We start from the raw sequence: 14,135 nt of genomic DNA on the forward strand, positions 1-14,135 counted from the left end.
TCCCTACATAACTACCTTACATACAGTTCAGCTGCTCATAGGTATAGAGGAACAGAGAGTCTACACTCCTCTCTTTGAACTCCAAATTACACTCATGTTCAAGAAAATAATTATGTTACACAATTATCATTTACCCTGATCTAAAATATTTTTGTATTTTTTAACAAATGATGGAAAAATAATTTTGTCCTTGTCTTTCAGATCCAGCACAAGTGCTAGTTCACATTCCTGAACCTTTGAAATAAATCCATCAAGTACTGTGAAAATGAGTTATTTGTCAAACATCACTAACAAACTTATACAAGGGCCAAAAGACATCTGTATATTTTAATGCGGGGGGTGGGGGGTGGGGAGGGGAGGGCAGAAACCACATTTACTGTTCAAGTAAAATAAGCACTGAATAAAATCAGACTAGGTTCAGGTAGCCCAACTCATCTATAGCCACTTAAAGTGTCAAAGCATGTTACCTCATACAGGAGACTTCTTGCTGGTGGGTAATCTACCACCTGTGTCTGAAGGCATAAGAACAGACTTAGCTGAGGAGTTATTAGGCATTGACAACATACTGCACATTACTGCTCTAACTCAACCCCCAACAACACAGTATAACAATTTCAAGACATGCTCTGTCTTCTCAGAAGATTATATAGCATGTCAAAAAAGAAAATAAACTGTGTTAAAATGGAGCAAGAATTTTCTTCTGCAAAATGAACACCATCCAATTAGAATTTTTCTAAAATCAGCTGTTGGGTTTTTTTCCTCTCCTTCCTCATTTCAGTCAAAAAAGGCAAAATCTCAGTGTCAACTTTGCACATACTGTCTGCAGCTGATGCAAATTAAACTTGTTATTAGCTTTGGATAAAGGAAATATATCTTGACAAATAAGTCAAGATATATTCACAACTGAGCTTGAATCTAGATGCACTGTTCTTAAGTATATGGGGTAGAGCACAAAATGAGGTTAAAATTTTTAAGGAGTAATTTATAGCAGAATGAACAGTTGATGTGATTTTACCTTCCAAAATACGAGGGTGATATTGAACTTTTGACTCAATGTGGCCAAAAGGAGTAGAATTGTTTTTACTGTTCTTGTCAGTGAGAAGCCAGTTGTCAGCCTATGTTTATATTAGTTATTAGTGCATAGATCCTAAAATGAATTGCTGCATTCAGAAATCTCTTATTGAGCAGGATTGATCCTTGCCGAAGGCCGAATAAAAAATATCCATTTACCTGTGATGCAGTAATATTTTGATGTTTCAGACAGAACATATCCAGTCTGGTGAAATTTCGGCTGGGGCTTAGAGCCTGGTCCATGATGAGATTGCTAGCGTTTTGTGTCAGGCAACCCTCTGAAATCAGTTACATGACAGCTTTTCTTCTGTGGGACAAGTACAGGTTGCAACCATCATTGCAAATTTTTACAGTAAATTAAAGAGGCAGCTGGTCCTCAAAATATTTCACTTCCACTTTCTTTAATAAATTGCCTTTAATTCATTAGTATACTTAAGAATTAATAAATGTAAACATTATTTATATTATTAATTAATTATAATTAATTAATGGAATCATAAACTGGTATAATAGTAAAAATGTGATTAATGCAGAACATAACTACTGGAAAGTACTTTGTAGTTTTTCATAAATATTAAACAAATGAGAATCATAACATATTTTAGAAAAAATATTGGCAGGGAAAATAAAGAGGGGATTGCCTGCAACTTTACTCACTTCTGGCATTTTGGAAATTGTCTCCACTAATTATGTCACAATCTTTCAGGTTCTCCATGGAGATCCTAGTTGGCAGCAGAAAGATAAATATGTACCAGATAATATTAGTCTAAATTAAAACTGCTGTCATTGTAATTGAAGGAAATGTGAACATAGGCAAATTCAGCTCCCTGAAATTTAGAGCCATCATCTATTCAAGTCAATGGGTCAGCATTAATTTTAATCTAAGCTTCTTTTGCAGTACATAATGAAATTTTAATAATCAACAGAGAAAAAGATTATATGGCTGAAGTTTTAAATCCAAAGAGATATATACATCAAGTCCAATCTCACACCATTCCAGCTGCCCCTCCCTACTCTGTCCATGTTCTTCCTAGAGAATATATTCACTGCTGCCTTCAGTGCCATTACCCTGGCAATTGGATGGTGTTTGTACGTAGTTCCACCCCAGAGGCATCTGCACCAGAGTTCAGATTAGTCCATAACAATTGCTGACATGATACAACCCCAGGGATTCCTGAACAGAAGCTGACATCCCACAGTACCTTGAGGGAACTTAAGAATAAACTCTTTTCTACCCTCAGGACTACCTTTTGCTCTTACAGATTCCTGTTCAGCTTCACACACACCTTCTACTCTCACTTTGAGAGAAAAACATAATAACCAGGTCAGTTAACCTTAAATTGATTGTTTGTGAGACTAGCTCTTAGAAAACTTTACCTCTTCTAGTCATCACCGTGTTGTTCAGGAAATACATCTCATATCTAAAAAGAGTCCCAGGAGGATCAGTCCAGAACTTGGTCCAGCTGACTGGGACGGATGCTGTTTGGTGAACTTACATGCACAAATACGTGACTGGGGAGCTTGGGGGGTGCTGTTGGTGTCCATTTCTTAACCCACAACAAAGATCCTCTGCCAGGCTAAAGCTGTCATTACGTAAGAAGAACAGGAATAAGGCTCCAATCATCTTGATACAGCAATATTTGCCTCTGATTTCTAGTTCTGACACAGACCTCCAGTGGGAACATGGACAAATTAATGGATCAAACTCTGCTACATTAGCCTGTTTTTAGACCAGAGGCTGTTTTTCCTTGCTTCTGAAGGAGAAGCCAAATTAGGTAGACATCCCACATTTACTTTTCAGAGCAAAATAAATTATCCAGGATGTAACTTGCAGATAGAATCACAGAATCATTTTAGTTGGAAAAGACCTCTAAGGTCATCAAGTTTACTAACCCAGCACTGCCAAGTCCACCACTAACCCAGGTCCTCAAGTGCCACATCTACACATCTTTTAAATGCCTCCAGGGTTGGTGACTCAGCCACTTCCCCGGGCAGCCTGTTCCAATGCTGGAAAATAATTTCAGTGTTGCAGCTGGACTGATCCTAATTCCTTCTCTAGAGGTAACTCAGTTTTGTCTACACAGTGCTTTATGTCCACAAACATTGCTGCACAGGCTGTAGAACCAGTGAATCTACTATCTTGCTAACAACTAATCTCTGTCTGGCTGTTTGCTTGTTTCCAGCATATACGACACCCATGTGTTTATATAGGTTCAAAGATGACCAACCCCCAGGCAGCAACAGTGCAGACAAATCCATTGAGTTCAGTGGAAATATTGCTCGTTAGGTTAGCAACTGCAGGGTCAGACTCTCTTACATTCACTCTCTTACATTCAAATGAACAATTAACAGGCAAAGAATAAACTGACAGATGTTCCTGAAGGCTTCAAGAGGAATGAGGAGGAAGCATCTATTACAGCTCAATTATTAAAGGTTAAAATCTTAGGACATCTGATTATAGGACTTCTAAGCCTCATTGATCTAGGACATACTTGCACATTAAGCAATGAGAAATATTTTAATTGATCATCCCAATTAGCCATGAAGCATAGGCCTGAGCCAGCTGGTCACTGAGCACTGCCCAGGCTGAAAATCAGAAGTCATCTCTAATTTAACTGGTTTTGGGTTGGGGTTTTTTTGTCCTGCATTTTACTTGCATATGCTGTGTTTATTCCTATCTGCCAAAAGCCTTAGCTCCTCTGCAGACTAGCAGCTTGATCTCAACATCAGCCATTCCAGACTCAGACAATGCAAAATCAATTCTTCTACCAATATTTGCCAAGCCACAGAATATGTTTGTGTCAGCTTTTTTAAGTTATCTGACTTTTTGTTCCCCATTGCCCTGTTTGCAACAGTGAGGGGCTCAGCATTTTTTTAAGGTAGGAGGGGTTTTTTCACTTTGTGGTAGTACAATATCTTTGATGCAGATATCTTCAAATGTTTTACAACCAGGCAGTAATCTTGCTGCATATCATGGGGGGGTTGTATAATTGTCTATCTGTATAGCTACATTTACAGACATTATATATAATCCATATAGCACATATGCACATATGTAAAATAATACAAATATTAGTATACATTTTGCATTATATGATTATACAACACTATATGCCATTGCCAGCTAGACATATGTAATCCCTCAAGAAAATTATGAAGTCAGATAATTGGGTGGTTGTAAAATATGTGAACATTTCTGAGTCAAAGTTCCTGCATATACAAAATCATTATGTATACAATCATCATTGTCCCTACTCATGTCTGGATGAACTATAGCACACAGCAAATTCTCAAGATCATTCAACAAATCATGAGCACAAGTGGGAATAGGCAACCCTAGCCATGAGATGCAATTTATTTTCAGTGTTGTATATTGAGGGACGGAAGGCATTAGAGAGGGTACTGATATACCAGTGCTAAACAAAACAGTGTTTCTTTCTTCCCTGACTTCCTCATTTTTTGGCAGAAGCAATTTTATTTTTGAACATTTATATTCTTCTTGTAATATAGTGCTTCAAAACAAGAGTGTCGGAAAGTTAAAGTGCAGGAAGATCAATGAAGCTTTTTAAATGGTTTCTAAAAATGTGATAAATCTTTCTTCTAGTTTCTTCTATAATAAGCACAATGTTTAGCAAAGTAGTTCAAGCAATTTTGGGCTCCTGTAAATCTGACTTAAGCTGTTCTAGCATTAATAGGGAGAGGAACATTAAAGAATTAGAAGTATTTGTCTTAGCAACTTTGATTATAGCTGATTTACTCTCAAGTAATAATCATGTTCTAAGGCACTCAAGGTATTTCTCTTTTGTCTGATTAAAATGCAGTTATGAAAACATATAATTAAAATAGTTGTAACCTATGATTCATAATCAATATTTAGTAGGGTAGCACAGAGATTACTAAGGCTAAGTCAGGTATACATAATGTTTCTCAACAGTGTTAATGAACACTAAAAGAAAAAAGTATTATCATATGTTGGTGGCTAGGGAATTACCAATTTTCTGCATTATCTGCTCTTCACTATGTTATTACCATAGTCTTCCAGCAGTTGTTTGGTCACTGCATGCACAAATGTTCTTAAATACAGTTGAATTAAAACTACTTGCAGTCCATGTCACATGGTCTCCATAACACCAAATCACTTAAGCAGTATGAATTGGTTAACATATTTTATGACTGAGCCATATTAAAGACTATTAAGCATATTTTAACAAAATGAAAGAAAACCAGCCCAACACGTTAGATTTAATAGGTAACTTGGAAAACTAAATGCTTTTTTCTGCTCGAAAGTAGAGTCATCTGGTTTTTTGTTACTGTGTGAATATGAATATTCTGATGAAACTGGTGTAGCTGTTGCTTTCTGTTGCTCTCTGTTACTCAGTGTTTTCAGAGCTTGGGAACAGATGGTGCACCACCTGACTCTGCACACTCTAATGTAAGATTCATTGTGCTTCACAGGAAATCAAAGATCAAGCAACATTGCAGAAGGTGAAGCAGCACCTCAGCAACCAGCAACACAGTATGATATAGTCAAGTGGTGGAGCAAGAAAGCAGAAAGAGAGGAGAGAGAGAAAGAGAGAGATAATAGAAGAAAGAAAGATTTTTGAGGTTTGCTTTCATCTTTCTCCTTTTATTTTCTGCGTTTTTTTAATTTGTTTTCTTCTTTTTTTCAATCTCAAGTCTATTCTTTGGAAAAGGATCATGGGATTCCACATGAGAAACTTTAGTCCTTAAGTTGTCAAAAGTTCAGACCTGCCAAGCAAGATCTGAATGTTTAGAAACAAAAGAGTTACTTGATTTGGTTGTTTGCTTCCATTTCACTGCAAAAAATGCCTGTTTGCAACACCAACAGCTTTAGAAATATTTAAAAGTTCATTCCAAATTTCAGAGGGTCTTATGGCTGTAAAGAATTACAGCTATAAGCTACCTGCCTCTCTTCACTTGCTACTCATTCTTCCCTCCCTTTGCCCTGACTTTCTATGCCTGGACAGCACACTTAGGCTTGGGCCACTCCTTTAAGAAAACCCAGAATTCACAGGCAAACTGTTACATGCCTAGGCTGTGCGACACCAACAAGGGGGATTAAGCTCTGGATTGAAGGGCTTCCTTCAAAACACTGGCCATCCTTAAATCTTTCTGATGAAAGCTGTGAGCTCTTGCCTTGGACACCTGCACTGATGTCAAATGATACAATTTCAAGTGAAGTTGAGTGTTACCCTGATGTACTTTCTTATACATATATTCAGAAACTAAAACCACAGCCTAGCCCACATGGCGTTTTCAGGTACCCAGAACAGCACCATGCAGAACACACAGCGCCTTTCACTTCACTCATAAGAGGCAGGTAACTATCTGAAAGGATCCTCCCCTACTTTCTCATTACTAAAATACAGGAATTTGCATAACTCTGTATCCTTAAAATATGCATCCCATCCAAGCATCTAGTCCTGACCTAAATCTAAGTGAAGTCAATAGGAAAGCAGCCTTATGATCAATTTGAAGCTCACCAGAATAAGTCTTGCACTAAAATACTGTAGGGCTTTCTGTTTGAAATATGCAAATAGGGGAGGAAAACTCACCACTGAAACATATACCACAGTGAAGAAAGTAAGGAAAGTCAGGGCTCACCTAAAAAGGAGGGCCAGGGGAGGGTGCACAGCAAAGGAAACATTCACTCAGTCCTCAGATCTATTTGTGTGTTCCCAGCTTGCATCTGGGTATCTAATGTTCAATGAATTAAAAGTGAGGTGACCCTTGAGGATCTAATCAAGAAGACTAGCAGGTCAGCAAAATTATCAAAGCCATTGAGAAATACAAAAACTATGTTGTTATTACAGAGCTCTGATGCTATAAAGAAGATCAGATCTAGGCATAAATATACAGCAGCAGACTAGAGCATGACTGCTCTGCCTCTTTGGCTTATGCTGAGTCCAAGGAAAGCTAGGCTTGTACCTGTCACTTAGAAAGTTTAGAGCCTATCTTGTTAGTTTTTACTTTTAACCCTTCTAGTAAGAGAGTCCTGAATCTTGTAATGTCTCTGCTCCTCATCCTTGGCACAACCAAGGAAGGAGGTAAATATTAATTTTGTTTATGGAAGCTTAAGATAGATCTACCTAAGGCTTATGATGTCTGGATACTGGGAAGAAGAAGCGCAAAACCAAAATTAAAAAAGCTGATTGTCCCACAGGCTGAAAATGTGTGTGAAGCTCAGTACATTGCAATACCAGACAGAGAAGTTACACCAATCTTAAAGACAGTGAAACATCCCAGAAGATAAAGAGCAGAAAACAGCACACCAGTGTTTCACTGTGCTGCATAGACAGATGATAAGACCAAATCTTGCACTCCTCCTATGGCATTCACTTTTGGAACCACCTGATTACCTCTACACATACGCTTTCCAGTTACATGTGCCAGCTTTACTGCATACTCCTCTTTTACATTTCCAACAGACCCTATATTTATAGGAATGATGCATACAGTGATGCTTTTTCTCCAGCTAGAGCAATGCCACAGGAAACTGAGCACAGCTGATGTGCTGCCAGTTTCAGTTCACTGCAGTGAGGCTGTTTCTGAGGGTTACAACAGTGTAGCTAGAGAGGCTAGTTTAGTGATACTACCTATTTTCCTTGTATGAACAAGGTGGCACCTAGTCCCTTTGGTCAAGCACAGAGTGAACAACAGCTTTGATGTTTAAGCCTCAGGATTTATAAAGTATCTGGTAATACAGGGGGGTGCAAACACAGCTGGGTTATCGGTATGCTAATCATAATAAATTTCATTGGTTTCATAAGTTTAAAATGGCCCCTTTACCCTTAAGCATAATAATAACAATAGAAGTTACAAATTTTAGTTATCAGGTTTTTTTGCTGAAATCTTCATATACAAGACACAGATTAAAGCAAATCCTCATTTGCAGATGGATTATTGTTCTTTGACATATAGAAACTGAAACAATATTTATTTGCAACCACAGCAGGCTTGACACTCTGCATGTAGAATCAATTTGATATTACCAGTATATATTACCTACCTTTAAGCTTTATTTTCTTCCTTTTTTTTTCGCTTCAGGCAATTACAGTGTAAGCTTTCCACGTAATCCTTCACAAATCACTGCCCATGTAGGGCTCTACATTGAAAAGTGATGTGGTTGGAATAATGATAATTCTATAAAGAAAAAACAGGCAGGAAAAAAATTTGGAATATTCATGGCATTACGGAAGAGATACCAAAATCTCTCCTGTTAAAATCCAAAGCAGCTGAAATACAAAATTCAACAATCTCTTCAACCTAATTAATTTTTATATTCTTATATTTGCTCAGTTACATTAGTAATGTAATTTGTTACTTCAGAAGTCACTGCAGTAACTTAGTTTGACTCTTGTAGCTAAGCATGACACAGAATGAGAAAAGATACTTTAGCTTCAATTTGTCCATGATACTTGAAAAAAAATACTTAACCTCTGCCCATGTGCTCTACATTGAAAAGTGATGTGGTTGGAATAATGATAATTCTATAAAAAAAAAACAGGCAGGAAAAAATTTGGAATATTCATGGCATTACGGAAGAGATACCAAAATCTCTCCTGTTAAAATCCAAAGCAGCTGAAATACAAAATTCAACAATCTCTTCAACCTAATTAATTTTTATATTCTTATATTTGCTCACTTACATTAGTAATGTAATTTGTTACTTCAGAAGTCACTGCAGTAACTTAGTTTGACTCTTGTAGCTAAGCATGACACAGAATGAGAAAAGATACTTTAGCTTCAATTTGTCCATGATACTTGAAAAAAAATACTTAACCTCTTACAACAAAAACCTAAGGGTATTAACCAAAGAAGACAGTAAGTTTGGATAGGAAAGATCTAGCTATCAATATGATTACCACTGTTATTTATACGGTGTTCTACCCTACTCTGCAATTACAATTGACTATTTTTAAAATTCAGTAAAGATACCTTAATATTTTTCATACTTAGATGACAGAGGCACTTTGTGGACTGAGAGAGGAATCAGCTCTTCACCAATGAGGGGGATAAACTCTACTTCATCTTTTTCCATAGTTTTTTTTCAATTCTCCACCTTATGTCATATATTTGTGACTGTTAAGTCATACTCAAACACAAACTACAATAATCCTGTCTACTCCTCATCTCTCCCCCTGGCCATGCAGTTTCAATCTCCCTCCTTCTCACCCATGCTGCTGTTTCTGTGACTTGGCGCGGAGCTAGTTCACGGAGCTGAGTCAGCAGAAAATCACTTTCTTTCTAAGGCTGGGGAAGAGAGGCAGAGCTGTGACTTTGGCTGATTGTACACCACTGCAAAATAATGCTCTGAGGGATGGGGCTCAAACCAAAGCTCTTGAGACCACTTGCGAGTTTTTAGTGATGCATTGTGCATGTTGGTGTACAGCCTGCTCCTTCAGTAACAGATTCAAGGGGGAATGGGTGGAGCACTTCTAGAAACTCAAAAGTGTCCATTCTTGGAGATATTCAAAAGCTGTCTAGACACGGTCCTGGGCAACTGGCTCCGGGTGGTCCCATTTGAGCAGGGGGGTTGAGCCAAATGACCTCCATAGGTCCGTTCCAACCTCAGACATTCTGATTCCGCAAAAATTACCCAGGCTGATACTGATCTTTTTTTCCAAATGTGGTGCTCATAGCATCTTGTTTCATTCCAGCTGTATATCTGACCTCTGTAGGCATTCTGTTGGGATGTCTCATGAATCCGTACACACTCTAACTAGCATCATTGAAAACCTAGGTATTCCGTATCTTAAAGATTGAGTCATGGGTCTCAGATCACCTTCCTGAAAACAGCAGAATTGAGACAATTACTGTGTAGGCCTGAACTGTTCTTAAACAACCTGAGCTTTCAGGGGAAATTAATTTAATTTTTCCCCTTTTACCAGGAATGTATTTATTACCACTGCAAAGCAATTTGCACATTTCAGCTTTGACATGAATACGGAAAAGACTAGGCTTTTCAGGAAGAAGCTGGGAAATTGTCACAAGCAAGGCTACACATTAAATCCAGAGTTCTGCATCACCTTTCCTTGTACACATAGTAACTCTGAAGCACAGGGTTAATAGATTCCACTTTTTAAAAATCCAAATGGTACATTGACAATTAGGTAAAAGCCACCAATATAGCTAAAGTGGTTATTTCTTGCCACAGATACATAGCAAATATTTAATCTAACCTTGGTGCTGGAGAACTGACTTTGTTTGGTTCTTTCTTAAGTACCAATGTACAGGTATTAATGATTGTACTTTGTTCAATCAAAATAATGAAGAATTTACAATGTCATGATTTCAGAAGTTTTATTAAGAAATAGCATCTGGGTCTCTTAATCTAAAAATATTACTTCCTCTCTTGAACAACATAGATAAAGCTAAGCATGAGTGGATCAAAAACCGGATCTGTATTTCCCAGAGTCTTCAAAAAATGACATTTTTTGGAATAAGAAAGTGAAAGTTCTTCTCAAAATGGCTTCCTTGGGAACAAAAAAGTTCTCCCAAAGACCAAACGAATAAACAAACAAAAAGTAAAAAGCATTATTGGAGTCACGTCTATCTGCTTATTACATAATTTGCAGGACAATAGCTTGATCAACCACAACAATGCCTTCTTTCTCAGGAAGTATTACCTTTTTATTCCCAATCTCATTAAAAATACTGGAAACTCCTTAATCTTCATATTCCCTTACCTATAAGGACTTCCACTTGCACTCTTCCCTTCTACTATTTTATCCTCTCCGTCCTGTCAGCTGTTGACTGCGTTTTTGTTCACTTTCCTTGGCCTACCCACCTGTCCTGCATGACGCCCAGAGATTTCCTATCTTCTTTGATACATAACTCATCATCCACACCCTATTTGTCTTTCTCAGCCAAATATTATCTCACTCCAAATATTTGTCTTTCACTCTATCAAGACCAAATAGACTTTCTGTTATCCTGGCCAAACCCAGACAGCAACAGCAACCACACACCACTACTCTCATTCAAAGGCTGCATTGAGCCCTGTAGGTCTCCACCCCTGCTACACGTCACCATCCAGGTCGCCTCTGTTGTCCATACCATATCTGCTCCTGTCAGGTTTCATCAGCTCACTGTAGCCATCACTTCTTCCTTCCCAAAACATCAACCAAGCAGAGGACACACAGCTTCAGGACTGGTTTTACCAGTCCCCCAAAGGACTGGGTGAGCAGCACTCTCTACCTCGTCAGAGAAAGACGGGATCCTGAGCACTCCTGGTAACACTGTCTTTGCGTTCATCTTCATAGTAAAATGCAAATGAGTGGAACCACGTTTCTAGATACTGGCATATCCATCATTCAAGGATCACATAGTCTCTATTGCTTGAACCAGGACCAGGAACCGCAGAATTTTAGAAGACTCTTCTGTGCATCCTATTTATTTATTCACATATTTTGCAAACGGTACTGTTTCTCTTCTACATTTATCCTCCCAGGAAGATTTCAGAGGCTGTCAGCCAGCAAAAAGCCAGCAACGAGAAATGTTATAGGAGCCTCTCGATTATACTTAATGTAGCTACATATGAAAGTACACAGACTAGGGCCTCAAAACCAGAAGATGGGAAATGCAAAGGAGTTGCTAATTTCCCTGACTCTGCAGACAGCTTGAAAGCCCTGTCTTTGTGAAGGAGAGGAGTGTGAGGCTCTGAATTTTATCCAAATAGAATTAATAGCAGTCACAATACCAAAAAAGGTAAAGAAATTAGCACCTCACCTCTTTGAGAAATAGGAACTTCTTCAAGGTATATCCAGATGTTAGATTCTTGTTCCAGCTTCTTCTCTTTCTGTCACATTAACAGCTTTTGCAACTTTCTATTACTCAAGAACAAAATTGTTCCACAAGGAACTTCTGCTTCGGCAGTACTACAGGCCTGACTAGCATCCAGATTTCAGACAGACTGTTGAGCTATAGAGAATGGATATTATAACACAAGCCTATAGGTCATGGCAACTTCTTGCTGATGTTGCTGTTGTTTTAAAAGTCATTTACATGCTGTCCTTGAAAGTTAAAAACAGATCATACTAACAAAGAAGGCATTTTGCTGGAATCCTTAGGGCTGTGAAAATCATGATTTGGGCCTTTTCTTATGTTGTCACTTTGTTCTCAGAGCAGAGACCTTGCCAGCTTTCCTTCTTGGAGGATATTGAAGTAAAACAGCTGAACATCAGAAACAGCTCATGATGAGCTTGTCCTTTCAGTTCAGCAGCAGGGACCCCACCCTTGGTAACCATTACCACTGCTTAATCTACTGCATGTTTTCTTAGTCAGTAGAGATTAGAGCCATGGTACTTCAGACATCTATTGGGAACAGGGTTAAAATGGAATCATGAAAATTATGTGCAAAACCAAGAATGTATAATATAAACAATGTTACTTTGCTGAATGTTGGCCTAATAAAAATGCTGCTTGTTGCTATGCTGGAGTCCTACCTTTGGGAATTGACTGTAGACTCTAACAACAGAATATAGAGACTATGGGCTTTTGAGGCTTCTATAAATTTAGAAACTCATTGAGAACACTTGTCCACACAGGGGGAAGTTTTCTAAGTTACATGCTTAGGATTAGGCTACGTGATTGCCAACAATGTTAATGGGAGTTATTCTTGCCTCTGAAAATATCAGCCTAACTCTCTAATAAAGTAATTTCCTCCACTGTTGGTTTAAGAGCTTTGTGCCAAATTTCTGACCTCAGTTACTTATTTGAAATGCAAGGTTGTTTTTTGGATTGTGTTGTAATGAATCAGTGCCTGAAGGCAAGAGAAACAATTGCTCAATAAAATTCAGAGACAAGAAGTACATCTGGCACTAATATCGTCTGCTTTTAATACATATTTTTATACCATTATACTCCATGAATAAACCACCAGTAGGGGACATTAAATGCATTTTAAATAGAAAGCCTGTGAAATAACTTCATAGATTAAGAAAAGAAGCATCAGCTGAGAGAACTGCCAGAAGAATGAATCCAATAATTAACGAAGGTTAGTTTCTGGCCTTTCTCCTTGGGGCAGGTAGAGCTGTTCAGTGCAATGCACAGGAGACTAAAATGACAAATTTCAGCTTTGCGTTCCAGAACGTCCAGTATCTCTTGAGACATTGTGGCTTACCACTGCATTGCAGTGAACTAAGCACTGGCCCACCACAGCAATCCAACTGGGCTGTGGGAAGCTGTTTCACTGGTTTAGAAAATGTTCACTGAGATGCAATGTCTCTGACAGACCAGGAATAAAAGTTTTTGAGACCTAAGTAGGAGGAGAGATATGCTTTATAGGCAATAGCCATACATTAATGTTTATCATGATTTCAAATTGGGGTGACAACTTGAAACAGAACTACTCACACAGTATAGTGGAAAAAAAAATCATGGTACTAAATGTGAAGCAATTTGCTTCTGGTCATTTCAGCAGCAAACAATTTCATTATACCAAATACAAGTGAAGCTGGAAGATATTTTTCCTTCTATGAAACTGTCAGTCTGGTTTGACCGTCTTACGGAGCCATGTGATACTATTCCACTCTTTCTGGGTTTCCAAAAAATGCTGTAACAAGCAGCTGGGATAAGTGGAATTCCCCTTTCCAAAGTGGACAAGGCAATGCTCTAAACGACCCAGGCTATGTAAAATCAAGTTATTTTGAACAGTTGTTCACAGAAAGCTAAACCAGAAACTACTGTTTAATATTAAATTTAACTAAAAAGAAATTAATTTGATTTAACCTAACAAATAGATTGTTAAGGGATTATAAGTTACAATACTGTAATGATAGAAGTACTTTTGTTTCTTTTTCTGCCTTTTTTTTTGTGCAAAATACGCATTTTTGAACAGAATAATCAAGTTAATTGAAAATAGTATGACTAGGTCTAGTTTAAATGCTACAGACCATTTGGGTTTACAAAGTGCTGGCATCTTGGCTTTGGTCTCGTAAAGCAGAGTAAAGTATATCTAACTTTAAACACAAGAACAATCCAGCATGTGTACTGTACCTGCATAGTTTGCAGTTCACTGTGGTCTCTAGCTGACTCTTTCC

General features: G+C 38.0%; 1 long non-coding RNA gene across 1 annotated transcript in view; it reads left to right on the forward strand.

The window, feature by feature from the left end:
* LOC108445453 overlaps positions 1-14,135 on the forward strand; it is a 370,042-nt gene that overhangs the window by 312,100 nt on the left and 43,807 nt on the right. The window contains exon 24 of the long non-coding RNA XR_001860308.1: positions 5,527-5,676. This is a non-coding gene — a long non-coding RNA (uncharacterized LOC108445453). The remainder of the gene's footprint in view (positions 1-5,526; positions 5,677-14,135) is intronic.

This window comes from Corvus brachyrhynchos, unplaced genomic scaffold, assembly GCF_000691975.1.
Source record: "Corvus brachyrhynchos isolate BGI_N302 unplaced genomic scaffold, ASM69197v1 scaffold142, whole genome shotgun sequence".
Classification (NCBI taxonomy): domain Eukaryota; kingdom Metazoa; phylum Chordata; class Aves; order Passeriformes; family Corvidae; genus Corvus; species Corvus brachyrhynchos.